At 45.2% G+C, this 16,653-nt stretch overlaps 1 protein-coding gene across 4 annotated transcripts in view; it reads right to left on the reverse strand.

The window, feature by feature from the left end:
- Window positions 1-16,653, reverse strand: part of NEDD4L (NEDD4 like E3 ubiquitin protein ligase) — a 311,310-nt gene that overhangs the window by 176,645 nt on the left and 118,012 nt on the right. The window contains exon 1 of one of the 4 annotated variants that reach the window (XM_081149150.1): window positions 6,451-6,773. The exons of 2 other annotated variants lie outside the window; for them this stretch is intronic. The gene's annotated coding sequence lies outside the window, so the exon portion shown is untranslated. Of the gene's footprint in view, window positions 1-6,450; window positions 6,774-16,653 lie in introns of those variants that run through there. One more of the 4 variants, XM_081149159.1, reaches the window with a different exon arrangement.

Genomic DNA, 16,653 nt, shown 5'->3' on the forward strand with positions numbered 1-16,653 from the left:
CATTCACTTACTGAAAAGGACCTGCGCGGTCCCTGCTGATAAACCCCAGCTCTGTCCTCTCCTGAAGGAGGCCACCAGAGCACCACACCCAAATCTGACTGTGCACGAGGCATTGGGAGTCCAAAAGCATACTCAACTCAGTACATGTGGGGCTGGGCCTGAGATTCTGCATCTCTAACAAGCTCCCAGGTGATGCGGCTGGCACACGGACCACACCCTGGGTAAGACTTCTGCAGGATGGCTGGCCAACTGTGGGCAGAGGGCAGGAGAGTTTAACAGGAAGACCATCGCCTGCTGGGTCTCCAGTCCGTACGTAACATGAGAAAGATGGGCCCATATCTGCAGTCTCTTTCTAGCTTTAAAAACTTGGAGCAGGCCCAGCGGCTGTGGCTGAGTGGACTGAGCGTTGTCCCATGCACCAAGAGGTCACCAGTTTGATTCCCAGTTGGGGCGCATGCCCAGATTGTGGGCTCGATTCCCAGCTGGGGGTGTGCAAGAGGCAGCCAATCCATGTTTCTCTCTCACTGATGTTTCTCTCTCCCTCTCTCTCCCTTCCTAAAAAAAATAAATATATATATAAAACATTAAATATAAAAACTTGGAGCAGGAAAGGAAGTTTATATCCTGAAGAGATACAACCCTTAAATCAGGTATGAAAGAGAATGCCAGGACTTGAGGGAATAAAAGGCTACTAAGGACCTATACATTTTATCTCATTCCATTTTTCCAACAAAATTTCAGGGTGTCTAGTATGCCCCTTTATAGCTCAGGTAATTGACTCGAACTGATTCAAAGTCAAGTTCTTCCATGTCCAAGTCCAGTGCTTTTCATTCTACCCCCTAGCACCCATGCCAAGAGGCGAGCAGGGCAGGGACCACAGCCTGAGGGTATTGCCAGCAATTTCAAGCAGAACTTTAAAAACTCATGCTAATTTTTCATTTTTCCCATAATACATCCATGTTTGTCTAAACACACAGAAAAAGCATTTTTAGTGACTTATCAAATACAATAGACCCACATGTGTATTTTGTGGCTTTATGAACCCAGCCAGAAACCACAATTCTTTATTCCAGTTTGAGAGGCACTGAATTACGCCAGGCCTGGTAATTACGTCAATGTCACAGAGACACTGACATCTGTCACCCAGATGCCTTTGGAGGCCCAGCAGGAAAGGGGAGCGTCCCACTGTCTAACCAGCACATTGCTGGTGACACTCCCAGCCGATAGTGTTTCAACTGGCTCCTCCAGATACACTTTTTAACCTGAAAGTTCTGTCCTGTCTTTTAACTGTACCCCTGGGAATGAGTCAGTGCGACGGCAGGCAAATTAAAATCACATAATATGGTCTGAAATGGCTCAAGCTAAGCTGGGCACGTTTTGAAAAGGGGCACTTTATAGCTATGCTGAGCAGAAAGCGGAGAGGCGAGCAAGGCATTCAGCTTCATGGCAGCCTATTTCAAAGAAAAAGAAAACAATAAAATTCACTACTATATGTTTTTAACAAAAGGGCAGCAATTTTCTTTTTTTTTTCTTTTTTTTCAAATAAACTTTTCATTTTAGAACAGTAGTGGAATTATTGCAAAACAGGACAGAGTTCCCATGTACCCCATATCGGGTTGCCCTGTTATTAACATTTTCCATTAGTATGATATACTTGCCACAATTAATGAATCAAGGTTGCTATATTATCATTAACTGAAGTCTATACTTTATTCAGATTTTCTGTTTTTTCCTAATGTCCTTTTCCTGTTTTAGGAGGTGATTTTGGCTTTCTTGGAATTTAAAATTCACCCTAAGAAGGCTATTTAACCAAACATAGTAAATACGGGCATAAAGAACTAACATGTTGCTTCTCAAGGCATCCTAAGCCCAAGAAAAATGCAAATATTAGATGAAACACCATCAAGAGTCAGCTTGCCAACACACCAATCTTGATCTACAGCTCCAATAGATCCACCTTAGAGAACTCACACTTGCCAAAGACATAATGAGCTGTGGTACGAAGAACAACAATCTGGAAGTCAGTTTTGGACGCTAAGACTGGTTCAGTTATGCTAAGCTTGTGTGTCACTTAAGTCAGGTCAACAGATAGCCTATTGGGGTCTGAAACCTATAACATGCTTCTATGGGTACTACGGGACCCAAAGGTGCGTACTCCACTGTCCCCTTCCCTAAGTCAGTTTAATTGATTTAAGGAGTCAAGAAATAAGTGCATAAAAAGTTAACCTTGAGGGTTTCAAAGTGCAAGGAAAGATGACGACAAAAGATGTTGAAAGCGAACACATGATGAACCGGAAAGTGGATTCATAGAGCAGGTAAAGAAATCACACCAGAAGGATCAGAAAAGGAATGTCAGCCTTTCTGGGCTAGAGTTTATCTCGAAAGAGAAGGAATCAGAGTGAGACTGCCTTCTGGGTCTAAAATTCCACAAGTCCCTCATTTGAGCCTTGGAAAACAGTGAGGTGAGGTCAGCAGCAGGGACACCCCTATCCTGTCCTGGGCCACAGCTGGCCTCTGAGAGGACATGACCACAGCCAGGCCTCCCCACCACCTACCACAGTGATTTCCACCACGAACGGAGGGCTTTCCCTGCCTCACCGGGGAAACAAATCCTCCATTCAGGCCAATGATATTAGCAAACTATTGAATACCTTTCTACTAAATAAATTATGTTCCAATAACACACTCTGCCAATCATTTGAACTTGAAATATATTTTACTACCTTAGTACGTTATATAATCCACACGCTCCACTAATTTGTTCATTAAACCAGGCCCCATGATGGAGCACTTTTGCAAAAAAGAAAACCAAAAAAAAACCAACCCCCAAAACAAAAAGAAAACCCTTTTACTCCTTATGGATAAGCTACCCAGAGAGTTCAGATTTTCCATGGCATTTATAATTTTGTTTCCTCCTTAAAGCAAGACTTCTCAACCTAGCAGTACGGGTCCTCTGGCTGGACACCTGTCTGTGGTGGAAAGCTGTCCTCTGCACTTTAAAAGGCTGAACGGCTTCCCTAGCATGCCCCCACTAAAGGACAGCCAAAAATGTCTCCAGCCCAGCCGGCATGGCTCAGTGGTTGAGCATCGACCTATGAACCAGGAGGTCACGGTTCAATTCCCAGTCAGGGCACATGCCCGGGTTTCACGCTTGATCCCCAGCAGGGGGCGTGCAGGAGGCAGCTGATCAATGACTCTCATCGTTGATGTTTCTGTCTCTCTTCCTCTCCCTTCCTCTCTCTAAAATCAATAAAAACATTAAATAAAAAAATTTTTTAAATGTCTCCAGACATTGTCAATGTTTTGAGGAAGCAAAATTGGGAGGATTAAAGCAATCCATGGTACGTATAAATAAATATGGTTTTAATAGCAATGTAAGACTTCTACATGGATTAAATGACTTTAAAAAAAATATTTTATTAAGATCATATGGGTATTTGTCTCAGAAAATACAATCAATACAGATGACCAAATAAGCCAAATTATGGTTTTTGTCCCTCCTCAAGTATTATGAGTTAGCACTTTTTAAAACAATAAAGGTAATGTATAGACTTGATAATTCCCTAGAAACAAGGAATTGGGGTTAGAAATCATTCTTAATCTTTTCCATCCAGGATTCTAAAGTAAACATCAGATTCTATAACCAGCAGCCAAACCAACCAAGCATAAGGCAGACATTGGTCTGGGAAACAGGCCAAGGTGGACGAGTCGTGACCACTGGGTGCCACCCAACCCACCCACATTCCACCTCACAGGACCACAGGCACGCTGCCCAGGGACGGAGACAGACTCCATTCCCTGGAAGACAAAGGCCAGGGAAAAAGGAAAGATGTAATGGAAGTCTGCGCCTTAAATGCTTTAGAAACTATCCCTGGGCTTGTTTTGTGTCACTCTGCTTAACTGGGGGTGGGCCCAGAAGACTTCAACGATCAACAGTTAAATTGGAGGAGTAATTCTTTAGGGGAAAGAGAGATTGAGGGCTGGTGCCATTGGAATTTTACAAACTGGTTGTAAAAGTTGTTTCTTAAAAATCATAGAAAAGGACATTTCCATATTTGTGGCTATGAGAGCTATTTCGTATCTTTTTTTTCAGGTGTTGGTGTGAATGCGTAGAAGTCACCACCACTATATATTTAGGTCAGAAGAAAACGGCAACGTCCACCCACCCTACAGAGTTGCGAGACCATCCACAGGCCTCTTTCCTTCACAGAGGAAGGCCAACAGGTGTCCTACCAAAAAGGTGAGGGCAGCAGACGGTTTCTAAAGAGGCCCAGGCAGCCGGCACCTGCTGTAGGGACACAATGACCACCCACCACAGAACTCGAGTCAGCAGCCCTCCGGAGCGCAGGCTCAGCGGAAAGGCCCACAACTAGGTCGTCTCAGGATTTCAGAGCCTCAGAACCACCCACCCGGGAGTCCTGCACACGGCAGGACGCTCTGCAGCTGCTCCCGTCTGCTCAGTGTCTTTGGTTCCACCTCATCTGGCTGGCACCAAACCCCCACCCCCTCCTTCCCGGGAAAGAGCACACACAAAGCTAGAACTGGCTGTGCCCGGTTCCTACAGGTGGGCGGATGGCTGGCAAAGAGCAAACCACAGGGGAGGACCATGGAGTTCAACCTGCCTGGTACCAGCCAAGCTAAATGTTAATCAGGGCACAGAATCATTTACATTAAAGATCATTAACCAGGCGCTCAGGCCCCTTGGCCAGGGATGGAAGTTCACAGGCTGAAAAAAATGCATTTAGATAAAGGAGCTGCCTCTTGTTGCCAAACAGTCTGGGTCGTTTTGGGAGAAGGGCACCACAATGGCACAGAGGGAGCAGAGCCAAACAGGGGCGTCTTTGGGGGGGGGGGGGGATTCTTTTCTTCCCCAGCTGTGGTTAATTCTCCAGGATTTATTTTCTATTCTTCCTTAGCGCTTAGGAGGTGCAACTGTCACCTTACGTGTGAGCAAGTTTACAGGTAAGGAATTCTAAACAGGTAAGGTCGGCAGAGTTTGCGTCTCCAATTTTCCATTTGGCAGTGGAAACATCCCCTTTGAAGGTGATGGTTTAGGCTCCACAGTTTCAAGTCACACACACAAAGGATGGCCTTTCTCTGCTCATGAAGCTGCTCCACTGTTTCTCCCAACCCAGGGACACAAGACCACGTAATGATCAAGCCAAACGAGAAGTCGCTGTTGGGCAAACAGGGTCAGAAGTTCAATTTCACACATGACGATCAGGTATGGTTTTGAAGACCTCTGACAAGCGTGCTCTCTGACGTGGCTTCAGGTTGCCGCACAAGCCCGGGCTCCTCCCCCGCACACCCTCGGAGTCAGCAGGCGCTCCCCCGCACCCCTTGTCTAAGGCTAGGACACACTCCCCAGGAATAGCAAGCATGGCCCTGGCTTTCCATGCCAGTATTACATAATTCAATGTTCCTCCCATTACATATCTGCCATAAAGCATTATTTGTGGTGGAGGTAAAAAATTAAACAAATGAAGGTAGAACCACACTGATTCCTGCTAGTGAAATGAACCTCAAAGAGACGACAGTCTCCTGGAGATTAATTTCTAGACGTATTTTTAACGCCGTTTAACGTGAGTAGTGCTCTTTAACTGAGAGTCACGAAAACATTAAGTGCCACTTTCATTTTCTCTTGAAGGGAATACAAATTTATACGTTTGGAGGCTGAGGAATGTGGGGGAAAAGACAGTGAATAATCATCTATCAGGCACTTTATAATTTTTAAAAGTTCGTAATTGGATATCCATATACAAGCAAGCCACTTAATCTGCATGAACACAAGTGAAAGCTACAATTAAGAGATGTGACTCATCCTCAAGGATTTCCTGTAAAGGTTACAAAACAAATGAGGAAGGTGTTTGTATTCCAGGAGGCAAATCTAAAACAACGAAGAGGCATACCTGCCCCACGATGACCTGACTGCATTAGCCATGCTTTCTTTAAATTAAGCTCGACACACCATGAGGTCTAAAAAGTAAAACATAAAGAGCTGTCCTGGGGGGGGGGGGGGTGAAATTTCTGAACTCTTCGTGACTGATCCCTTCCCTGTGTCTATTTCTAACATTTCAGGAACACACTGATGATAAATGCAGTCACTGATTCACAAAAGGGAAGGGGGAGGCACCAGAGAGCAGTATCTGCATAATAATTTTTCAGTGCACTGAAAAAAAAATAGGTTTCAAACAAGATGACAGGGGCTTAACACATAATTAAATATTTTCACTATATACATTTTTATTTTTGAAGCATGCAAAAAGTGTTTAACGGATATGAAAAAAGAATAGAAAAAGAGAGAGAAGGAGAGAGGGAGGGAGGGAAGGAGGGAAGGTAGGTTGGTTGGATCCCCAAATCCTGGCACATTTAAGCTATGAATCCATTACAAGAGAACATTTCTCTTGACGCTAACCAAGGAAAATGAATGGAGTCCTCTGTGGCACTTACCAGACTGCAGGCAGAAGACCTTGTCTCCAGGGGACAGAGACAGAGGGAGGCTGGTCTAGATGCAGACGGTTGTCTGTTTCCCCTAACAACAGCAGTGAGGAGAAATCCTGGTCTCTGCCAGTTGCCCTGTTGACAGGTGATTCGCAGCCTGGAGTGGGAGGTGGTGCCGAGCTCCTGGGAAGGCTCCGAGGGGAGGGCTCTGCAAGCAGCTCCCGCCCAGGTAGAGCCTCGCTGAGAGCCGGACACCCTTCAGGCTGCACCCGCTGGTGCTGCTGGTGCCGAGCGGCAGCCTGTCTGGGCTGGACGCGGCGGCTGCTGCCGCCTCGCTCAAATCAGGAGCGAATTCAAACGTGGGGAAGAGGGACGGAGGCAGCTCATCAAAGGCAGCAGAGCCAATGACTACAGGGGGAAATTTGTGGATTCGAGAGACATAAAAAACAATTAAAATCATGACCCTCCAACACTGCCCCTGCAGCAAAACATCAAGAAGCTAACAGCCAGCTTAGTAAGAAGTGTGTGTACCCTGGCTGAGGCGACCCTGGGACCTTTGGGACCCCAAGGCATACACAATGTCCCTTTCAGAATACTAACAGCATTTTCCATAAATGTTCATGCCAATGGTGAGAAGAAGGGCATTCAAGGAAATGAAGACACACCCCTGGATTCGACGGTTCCAATCCCTGCTCAGTGGTCCTCATGTACACGGAAGGAGCACACATTTTCATCAGGCGAGGGTAGCTTCGGATTCCATCTCCACCACCTTACCAGCTGGAGGGCACTGGGCATGTTTCTTAACCTATCTCACCTCCTATCTGTAGAAATGGAGTCTTGAAACCTCCGTGAACGGTGGTCAAGAATCAATGAGATCCCGGGCGGAGTCACCAGCTGTTCCTCCTCACGCACTCACTCCCCTTCCAGTAGCTCGTGGTTCTGAAAGAACTGTCCTAAATCCACCGCAGGCACCTTTTTTGCCTTCCCTCAATTTAGAAACCGATCCTATGCATATCCAACAGCAAAAGATGTTTATTCTACTCTCTTTTTTTAATCTTTATTGTTGAATGTACTCTCTGTTCTAACCAACATCTGCAACAGGTCATGGAGGCCAGTTTAAAGGTCATTTGGGCATACACCAGCCAAAGCCAGATCACATGACCCCTCAACCCAAAGCCTCCCAGGGACACCAAGGTGCAGCCCAAGTTAGAAGAGGTTTTTGCCCCAAATTCCTGTAACTTTCTTCCACTTCAAGGCCAAGATCAGGCCCACTTTGAAAAGTGTGTTAAAGAATAGGCTCCTAATTGAGCTGGGTCTTTTTCTTTAACACTGCCTTTTGAAAGGCAATTATTTTCTTAAAATGGAATTCACAGGTTACTTATAATACCACTCTTTGATATGAATGACAATGGCATGAGTATCTGGTCAAGCAGGTGCTTCTAGAGACCTTGGCGGGGGGGGGGGGGGGGGGGTCCCACAGTCCCAAGGGCTAAGAAGCCGCCATTGCCATCTGGTGGTAGCTCCTGCATATTGCAGCCATGAACCCCGCACCATCTTCAGTCCATTCCCCAAGAGGCAGCCCCTCCGAATTCCTGCTGCATTTGCCATCACCTCAGCCCCCCATCCAACATCTGGTGATTTGGTTACAAAGAATAATATTCCCAAGACAGACGGAGAAAAGAGAAGCAAAGAGCCAGTGTGTTCCCAGACTGCAAGAGCCAAGAGCCAATTCTAAAGGGAAATATGAGGCAGGCCTCTCTACCAAGAAAAGAGACCAGCTGAAGACCCAGAACACATCGGGGACAGCCTCTGAGCTGGGCCCTGACCAGTGAGCAGGACTTGGTGGGCTCAGGAAGAGCTGTTCTGTGCAGATGGAGCAAATAAGGTCTCACAAAGAGCTACCAACCGGGTGACAACTTAAGAAATGCTCCTCACCTCTTCACTTCCCAGAAGACTTCATCAATCCCTGGTGAATATATTTAGGTCCAGGAGGCTCTCAAAAGCAGGTAACACCCTTAGGAAAAATCTGCCAGAGGAAGTGACGGCCATGGAGAAGGAAGCAATTGTAAGATTCGTATTTCGGTGCTGTCGTTAGGACACTCTCTAAAATGATACTAGTGATGTACTAAGACAAAGACAACACATATGGGTTTACAGGCAGCTGTCACAAGGCCTGGGTGACCAGCTGTGCCACAGCTGGCAAGTCTTCCTCCATGCAGCATCTACTGGGAGCATGATAGATGCCTCTATTAGTTACACAAGAAAACAGGAATTTTCAGGACTGTATGCTATGTAAAATGTCCTGCCTTTATATCCACATGACCCCAATATATTCTTTGAAACAGCTAAAAATTAAGTACTTGATTGGCATTTAGCTCAATTTTATACCAGGTTAATTCAAGAGGTAAATTTTAGTACATGCTGTCTTCCTAGCAAAAGTACACTCTCATAATATGAAATAGAACAAAGAAATAGCTCCGATATAAAATAGCTTGCATTAAGAACTACAGTCTACACACACACACACACACACACACACACACACACACACACACACAAACAGGGCTGGCTCTCTTCTTAGCCACTTTACTTTAAAAACCTCTGTAACCATCACAAGCACACCCCAAGGCCATGCAGGCTGCTGTGCTGTATTGGAACATGACATATCCAACTTGGATACCAATTGTTTAAAACAATCAGAAATTAAGCAAGCAGGCACAAAGACAACTCAATACATTAAAGGATCCTTTGTTGTTTTTTTACATCTGTAAATCTATATCCCATGTTCAAGGGCCAGGATGAGCTCACATTAGCAACTGATGATAAACTGCTAGAGGCCAAAAATCCTATGTTCTCCAGCTCCCAGCATTTCTCAGCAAAACTAGACAGTTGCTGAGCTCCACTGACAGACAGACACAAGTACCTGTGGGCTGCATCCCCACAGCCAACCCAGCAGAAAGCATTGCTGCTGGTGTAGGAAACAAAAGGACCATCAAGGCAACCTTGTAAAAACATTAAAGTAAGCGGGTAAATGGTCAGAGGGCTAATGAATCACTAAACTAGATAAGCCAGGTGTCGGGAGACCTTACTGATGCCATTAACTACCTTCTTTGTTTCATGTAAGGCAACCTAACATCTTAACCTTCCTGAGATGGGCAAGCCTCTCATTGGAGAGTCATAAAGGCCTTTGCCTGACACCTCTGTTATTAAATTAATGGTGCACCACGCACGCAATCAGTAGTGCTGAGAATCAGGAATCATTTGTGACGCTGAATCACTCATTTAACCTCCCAAATGCTCACATGGAAGGCATAGCTCCGCCACCTGCAGTTTCATGATCCTGGCTAGGGTATTTAGGGACCTGCGCTGGAAAAGCCAACTCGGAAGTATCTCACTCATCAAGTACTTATCAAGCTCCTACCATGTGCCAAGTACCATGCGGGCACTGGGGTTTCTGAGATGGCCAGGCTTGTCAGGGCCTGCCAGTCATTCCCCCACCCCCTGAGCCTTACTGATCTCAAGTCTTCAACACTCGTCCTCTGTGCATACAATTTAACACCCCGGTTATACAGCACATTCTAGCTTGATGTAACTGTTCTATAATGTGTCTTTCTCACCAATGACATTTTAAGCTGCTAAAGAGTAAGGCCAATGCCTTCCCTAGTAATTTACCAATTACCCTGGAGCCAGCCTCAACCCAGGGAACTTAGCTGCAAAACCGAAACAAACACAGAAACAGCTTCTGAATTCTGAAATACAGTCACTATCACCAGGCCCTCGGGCTCAGAGCTTCCTCCGCTGACTGTAACACCATTTAGGAGCAGCCTCAATACAAAGGTTAAGCTGCTAATCGTCAATAACGTGTAGTCAATAGCACTGCTGCGTCTGCTATAAAAACCCCACATGCCAGGAAAGAAAAAAGAATACTATTCATTGATAAGAATGTCAAGTAAAGATCTCAGCCATTAAAATGATCTATAGTCCATTAGGTGACAATCAGTTTGTCATTTTAAGCTCTTTTTATCATTGCTGTAATTCCCTTAAAGGCATAAGAGAATGGATTTAAACAATGGGGGTTAAAAGGTCCCACTAATGCAGCCCTGGTCAGTGTGCCTCAGTGGTTGGAGCGTCAGCTTGTGCACTGAAGGGTCAAGGGTTCGATTACCGGTCAAGGGCATGTACCTGGGTTGCAGGCTCCATGCCTGGCCACGGCTGGTGTGCGTGACGGAGGCAATCAACCAATTGATGTGTCTCACGCTGATGTTTCTCTCTCTCCCTCCCTTCCCCTCTCTCTGAAAAGCAATGGAAAAAATATCCTTGGGTGAGAATTAACGGGGGGGGGGGGGGGGGGGGGGGGCCGACATGACACGGACACACACAAAAACAAGTTCCCTCTCAAAGAGGAAATTACTTTCTAAAACTAAAATAAATTTTTCCAATTTTTATGAAAGCAATATAGACTCTTTACAGGAAATGATACATACGAGCAGTTAAGTGAAGGAAGGAAATAAATAGCCATGAACCCCTCCTCTTTGAGATAACAACACTATTAATACATTAACGTATTAATACCCTTTCAGATCTTCAATATTCTGTATACGTATGTGTTTCTTATAAAAAGATGGGATCAAATGATACAAACCAATCTGTGATTTACCTTTTCATTCTGTTATAAAATAGTTCCATATCATCAAACACATATCTACAACTCATTTTTAATGGGTTCATACCATTCATTCTGGAGATATATCGTAATGAAACTAATTTAAGTTGTTTTAACTCTTTCATTATGATAAACAATTTTTCATCCTTATAGCTAATTCTTTGGCTATATAAGGACATACTAAGAAATTCTTCCGTTTCCTTAGGATGAATTCCTTCAAGAATGTCAGCTAAACCATCAGGCACACACGTTTTTCTTTCTATAGATTTGATAACATTAAACAATATACTCACGGAAGAAAATTTAGAAACTACAAAAAGCGAAAATAACTGATAATTTTACCAACCCTGACATGGTGTTAATATTTTATTGTGCACCTTTTCAATCTTTTCTATGTGTGTGTATATCCTTTGGATATACACACACATAGAAAAGAGCATTCCAGGGCTTAGGGGTTTGAACCAGCCGGTGCTGAACATGTGTTTTTTCCCCATTTTGCTTAAAGAAACACTTGATTTGGTTTTACTGGAGTTTCAGGGGTTTTTTTTAGAGATGCCCCTAGAAAATATTCAACTTACCTACTTTAAACTTAATAACATGGATTCTAGAACTTTTATTCAATAAGAAATACGATACTTGAGTTTTCTTGTATGGCAAGGACAGGAGGAACGACGGAAATGGAAAAAAAGCTGAGAAAGAAAACTGCCCCACCACTGCCTGTGGGTCTTGGGGTTCGTTCTGAATTATCACTGCCTTGAAAGTCACACAGCTGCCATTGGTTACAACTTATGGGTTCATGTGAATGAAAAGCCGAAACCTCTGGCCAAAGAGGAGCTCGACTGGAATATGGTCAAGGCCCCACTTCAAAGCCTTAAACCTGTTTTATGTAACTTGATTTTGAGCACAATAGCTCCTAACACCTTAAGCAAGGAACCACCGGATGTACTCATCCTGGACTTGCACGGCCACCTGGAGAGCCTGAAGCTTAAACCAGTCTAGGTGAACAGGTCCCTCCCCACCCTGCAGATCACAAGTTCTAAGACTTACTAATTCATTTTCATTTTAACTCAAGCTTCACTGTTGTGAAGTCAGTTTCTTCCCCCAATCATATGAGTTCATCTCCTCTTGTGTAAAGGTCATTCATTACCTGTGGTTTTGGTCAGAAAGAGGGAAGAGACATACCCCAGAGCATTCCAGGGCTTAGGGGTTTGAACCAGCTGGTGCTGAACTTTTAAAGACAAAAGATCCCATTGCCTTCCACACAGCAGGCCTAGTGGATAGAGAAAATGACAGCAAAGATCTAACGTGGGCTTTATAAAGTCTAAAAATAGGCCCTTGTGGCAGAATAGTTTCTTTCCAGAACAATTTTAAAGATTCCCGGGAGGGAGGTGTCAGGTGCTGCGTAAATATCTGAGGATAAAGGCTTTCTGAGCGGTTGGGGATGGCCAAGCTCCAGGAGGGCTGCCTTCGCTTTGGTGCCCAGACAGGTATAAGAAAAGCCCTTTGTTCACAGCCCAGCTGCTGCAGGACAAAGGGGCCTGGAAAAGAAGGTCAGGGCTGGGTTTCTGATGCAGGAGAGCAGTGCTGAGAAATAACTCTCCATCCTATCTTGCCACACAGACCAATGGAAGAATATTAGGCTGTGCGCCCATTTTCATTAGAAAGATAGAAAGACAGTGAATGAATGAACCCACTTGCAAGACTCATCGATGCAGATTACTTCTGAAAAGAGACTATCTTCCCCATAGTACAAGGCCTAAGTCTGCATCTACTTAACTCCCATTATTCAGAAGTAGATGTTGGAGGCCAGTAGGCTTGTGCGGGATCCTGCCCAGAAGAGTGGCATCTGTTGGAAGGTCAAGAGAAGAGATTATGGGACCTGAGCAACACAGTGCTGGAGAGGGCTCTGAAGGCTAGATACAATGTGTCCCCAAGTCCCTGGAATGCAGATTCATCCACAGTCAGGAGGCCCAAGCCCTCATCCTGCCTCCACCTGACACTCTGGGCCAAATGAAAGGACCTCTGGAGTGAGTGCGGGTGAAACTGAGGGTCCTTATGACTTTGTTTAAATTCAGTTTTAAATCCTAGCTCTAGAAATCATCTCTCTCTCTCTCTCTCTATCTCTCAGAGACCTAGCATTTCCCCCCAGACAATCAGCAACCCCGGAGGCAGCGGAAGGGACCTGACTTGCTGGTCACACAGTCCAGACCTCTTCTGGCGGGCTGATAACATCTAGTTTCAGAGCCTGAGCCCTAAGGTGGAACAAGTTCCTGACAACTTTCCCATGAGACAGGACAGAAGGGTGCTGGAAAGGACCTCAGAGTCATCCTCAAGACCTGAAATGATTCATCACGTCCGATCAATCAGCTCCCAGCAAGACCTGAACCCCTAACCCCCGTGTCTTGTGACTTTGCCCTATATATATCATCTGTAACCTACGTGCCGTCAGGGAGTTCAGGCTTTGAGTAATAGCTTCCCGTTCTCCTGATGGCACCCTTCATAACAAAACAGCCAATATTTCTCCACTGCACCCCTCGGTGTGGAGTGTTGGGCCCTGGTGGCACCGGTGGACCTACTATCTGTGCGCTAACACTGGCACCGATATTACAAACTCCCTCGTGTGATTCCACTGTACAGCTGGGCTCAAGAATCACAGGCTCTAGGGTCTCTGTGAGCTCTGAAGCTCATGTGTACATTTTAATTTCTGTGTTCCCCAGTAGGTTAGCGGAGACTTGTGTGATGAGAGCAGATAGTAATGTGTGTCCCCTGGGTTAGCCCGCGCTCACATGCAGGTCCTCGGGTCCTCGCCTGGGCTGGACCACACGCCCACACTCTTTACATTCTGCATGCCTCTGCCCCACATTCTTTACGTTCTGAACACCGTTTCTTTCGCTCATGTCCAAAGTTCCTATTTTATCCCTCAAAACACCTCTGAAGTCCCTACGATGAAGCTCTCTCTGGATTAAATGGAACCTAAGCAGCAAAAATGCACAAGAGATAAAAAAGGGGCCTCCCATATGTACCCAATTCTTTAGGAAGAAGCAGCTGGGCTGCCCTGAGGTAGCAGCCCATTCATTCACCTCCTCTCTTCCCCAAACCTCAACCAACCACAGATGAAACACAATGGAGGGGGGGAGGGGTGTCTAACTTTTAACTTGATTTTCAGAGCTGCTTCTTTTTCATGAGAAAAGAAGATGGCACATGTCATCTTTGAATATTACTAACATATATTTCCATCTCACGTGTCAGGTAATTTGGTTTTCATAATTAATATTAAAATGTACTTAAGAGCCCGGCTGATGTGGCTCAGCGGTTGAGCATCAACCTGGGATCCAGGAGATCAGGGTTCGATTCCCGGTCAGGGCACATGCCCGGGTTGTGGGCTCGATCCCCAGCAGGGGGCGTGCAGGAGGCAACCGATCAATGACTCTCATCACTGATGTTTCTCTCTGTCTCTCTCTTCCTCTCTCTGAAATTAATAAAAATATATTTTTTTAGGAAAGGTACTTAAGAGAACACAAAAGTCTCAGTACTACGTGGGAAGGAAAACAAAAGTAGCTCTACTTTTCCTCCATTTGTCTACTCCAGAAAACATTAAGTAAAGCATTTGGATGTAATAAAAGTTTATGGAACTTAAACCCTAATCATGTCTTTTTTTTTTTTTTTAATTTAAATTCCCTCCTTATATTTCTTCTGACTTATAAGAACCCTTAAAAAAAAAACAAAAAACACAACACTTTTTTTCTTCCCGATCCTTCTTCCCCAGCCCCCACTGCTAACGTATTTATCTGCTGACTTTCTGCCTGTCTCTCCTTGGTTCCTGTCCCCCACCCCACACTCCCCAGTCTGGTTGGGCAACTTTTCCAGGAATGAGCACAGAAGAAAACAAACAAGTCATCCAAAGTTCCCCTGGGCTCCCCAGGCCCCTCTAGGGCCACCACATTTGAGGCTGACAGGGGCAACAAAAACCATCAGCCAGAGAGACCGGGAATCGAATTCTTTCTAGAACCCTCAGGCACTGGGCACTGTGCTCAATCCTTCCTACTTAGGGGTCCTGCCTACTGTCTGCTGCTGGAGTTCCCTCCAAGCACCTATTACTTCTTTCAGAGAAGACAGGCCTGGCCACGCTAACGAAAAGCCTGGAAGCACAGCGCCTGGGCGCTGAGCCTTGTCAAGATCGGTGAACTTCAGCACTCACTGGTGGTGTGCCCAGTGGTTCCCAGCTCCAGCTGCTGGCCTGGGGGGCCTCAGACCTTCAGTAAGGACGGGGGTGGAATCCATGCAAACACACTTGGCTCCAGCTCCAGCTGCCATTTACCTGCTGTGACTTCAGGCCAAAGTTGCATAACCTTTCCAATAACTTCTACCTCCTAAGATTGAGGTGATGATTATGATTTAATTATAATGCATACAATTGCAATGTCTCAAAATACAGGAGGCCTCAGACTCTGCTGCTTCATCTGTAAATGACATAACACAATGGACAGAGAGATGTACTGGGACCATGAAGAGAGGAAGGCGTGCGAGTCAGAGGGCTGGATTTTTTCTAGGTCAATTTATAGAACATGCCATTCTCCTGCTCCCAGGTCAGGGGTGACTCTGCTATGCAGGTAAGGCCAGAGCTGCAGTCAACAGAGAAAACCTGCTGAGAACAGAGCCAGCAGAAAAAGCAGCCGAGAGGCAGGTGGGAGAACACAGGATGCAGCTGGTGTTAATGGACATTTTGTTATCTCTACTCTTTTCTGATTGTACCAACCAGGGAATGCGTACACCCTTCACTTGGTGCCTGCATGTGTATCTTGTGGATAAATTGACAGAACTGGGAGTGCTGGTTCTAAGTATGCAGGCATTTGTCATTTTGAAAAATATTTCCAAATTGCTAGAGGTTGTACCTACTTACACAGCCTCCAACAAGTTTCTTTGCAGTCCTGTCAACACAGTGTTATTAAAATCTTAATTTCTGGCAATGTGATCTTTGAAAATGGCATTTCATTAGAGTTTGGATTGCTATTTTTTTATTGTAAGTGAGGCTGACTATCTCAATATGTTTAACTGATGCTGATATTCCCTGTTCTCTGAATTTTCTATTTGTACAGTCTCTGATCATTTTTTCAATTAGGTTGCTAGTCTTTTTATTGATTTGCAGGAAATCATTATACAGTAAGAAAATTAGCTTTCTCTGTGACAGAAACTGGCAGGATCCCCCCCCTCCCCCCCCCCCCCCCCCCGCCGTTTGCCCTTTTCTTAACTTTATGGTATAGTTTTACCATGAATACTTTTTAACACATGTTGGTCCTTCATAACTTCTCTCATTTTTTATCACTGAGATAAGATTACAAACCTCTTCTTTAAAAAACAATTCTTAAGGCTCTGGACAGTGTCAGTTTTCAAGTGTTTGTGGTGGAAAAGGTACCATTCCTTGTGAAAGCTGGGCCCAGCAACCCTTGCTGACTTCAAGCTCCGTAGCAGAAATTTACAGGGCAGCGAGCCTTACTGGGCTGCAGACGCCGTCACTATTAAGGGCCCCGTATCATTCTTGTGGCATCAGC

Source organism: Miniopterus schreibersii, assembly GCF_964146895.1.
Source record: "Miniopterus schreibersii genome assembly, chromosome: 10".
NCBI classification, from domain to species: Eukaryota; Metazoa; Chordata; class Mammalia; order Chiroptera; family Miniopteridae; genus Miniopterus; species Miniopterus schreibersii.